The following is a 2,123-nucleotide window of genomic DNA, read 5'->3' as shown; positions in this document are numbered from 1 at the left end:
TGGCCATTGCTCCGCAAGCTACGTACACTCTCCTCCTATGGCAGTGTCATCAATCTATGCGCCCGGTACTAAAGTTGCACACAACTGATGACTCACTAAGAGCATCTCCAATAGCTAGCTGCCCTATTTTAAGACATCAAAAAACTGTTTGGAGTAAAATTTACAACACCAAAAAAAACGGTTTACAGGGCGCCAACAACTACCCTAAAATAGGGCAATTCCAAAGATGCAAACATTTTCTTTTAAGCATACATTGCATAGTCCATGCCAAACATTTTAACATTACAATGATTAAAATCAGATAAACATAAAGATTACCCTACTACTTGATTCCTAAACATCACTACTCATCCGATTTATAGTTGGTGTCGATAGAGGTACAAAGTGTCATGGTCTCCTCATGAGAGGAGTCCAACTCCTCCACCTCCCCCTCCTTGTCCTCCTCATCTGACTCGAGGTTGATCACCATTGAGGGGGCAACCTCGTCATCCTTCTTGACCTCCAACTTCTTCTCATGGTCTCACTTCCAGAAGAATTCCGCCTCGTACTAGACGTACTATGGATTCTCCCTCGCGAACCTCGTCATAGCCTCCACATCACTCTCGCCAGGAAATATACCTATCTCGATCTCCTCCTTCTTCTTCACCTCATTGCAGGACACAATGGTCACCGCCGGACCGACGAACTCTGCATCCTCCCGCGATGCAATCTTTGGAAATTTCATATCCTTTCGCGATTGCCCGAACCGCCAAGCGGCTATGTTTTGGCTCGCGTGGTGAGCTTGGTCATATTGAACATGCCGAGCTAGTAATGAGGACTGTCACATTGAACTTCCATGGAGAAACGGCCGAAGTCCCACTGCCACACCCCCTTGAAGCCCGACTTGTTCTTCGACTTGAGATTCGGCAGCATGGCGGCGACGCGGATGCGACAACAAGGATGACGGTGGAGTGCGGCGGGGCGCTGTGGCTACAGTGGTGGCGGCCGAATTCGACCGGTGCAGCTGCAACAACGGTGTGGACGTGGTGCAGCGTCGGGATGGGTACGGGTGGCGCCCGGATCGATCGATGTGCTGCGGCGGCAGCGCGGAGGTGGCACGCGGAATGGGGTCATGCAGCAGGCAGCGATGATACGAAAGGGCAGATTTGGAGGCGGCGGCGTGGAGGTGGTGTGGCCGTCATATGGGGATGTGGGAAAACTTCAGTGTGACGGTCTACTCGCGTCGCTGCTTTTTGTTTTGCGGCAACAACCCAAGTGGTGCAAATTTGTAATACTTAGTGTTGTATTTTGCAGCTACCCTAAACTTGTAGTAAAAAAATCTACAGATACGGATGTAGTTGGAGGCCTATGTTTACCCTTTTTTTGCCTAAAAAATGGTGAAGCCCTAAAATAGGGCAGTTATTGCAGATGCTTTAACAGATGAAAATCACATTAACTTTTTTTGGTAAAGGAAATCACATTAACTAACACGTACATACCGTACCAGCACAACAACGCAAACGTATCGCCATGGCCTACACCCCCATGAAGGGAGCAAGTGACCGGTTGTATACCCCGAGGAGGTGGTGGGCTGGTGGCGGTGGTTGTCGTCGAACCTAAGCGGCAGTGGCCTCCCATGATCTACTTTCCTTCGCCGGTCATGGTGGCCGGAAACGTATCGGCTTCGTTGTCCTGCTGCTGGGACACGACCGACACAGATTTGGCAACGCCGTTGTTGGTGCCCCAGTCAAATTACTGCACCGCCGCATCAACGTCCGTGAACATGGCTTCTTTCTTTGCCTGCCAAACGTGTTGCCACCATTGCTCAGGGTGGATGTGAGGCGCCAGCAGGAGAGGTGTTTAATGCCGGACGACACAGGAATGTACGTGTGTTTCTCGGGGCACCGGAGTAGGTTCCTCGGCACACACGCCGGTTTAATGGAGGTAGGTGGGCAGACAGATGTCGTTTCAATGCGGAGAGGAGGCGTGCGCAGCGGGCGTGTAGTGGACATCCCTCTCGGCAGGCGAGCCGCTTCAATGCCAGTTCCAGCGAGCGGTCGCATCCGCTCTGGGCCGGCATGAATGCGGAGCTCACGCTCGAGCCCGTGGGTGACGGAGAGGGGTTTTGGGTGGGCTGGGTTTAT

This window comes from Triticum dicoccoides, chromosome 1A (assembly GCF_002162155.2).
Source record: "Triticum dicoccoides isolate Atlit2015 ecotype Zavitan chromosome 1A, WEW_v2.0, whole genome shotgun sequence".
Taxonomy (NCBI): Eukaryota; Viridiplantae; Streptophyta; class Magnoliopsida; order Poales; family Poaceae; genus Triticum; species Triticum dicoccoides.
This window is presented reverse-complemented; position numbering follows the sequence as displayed.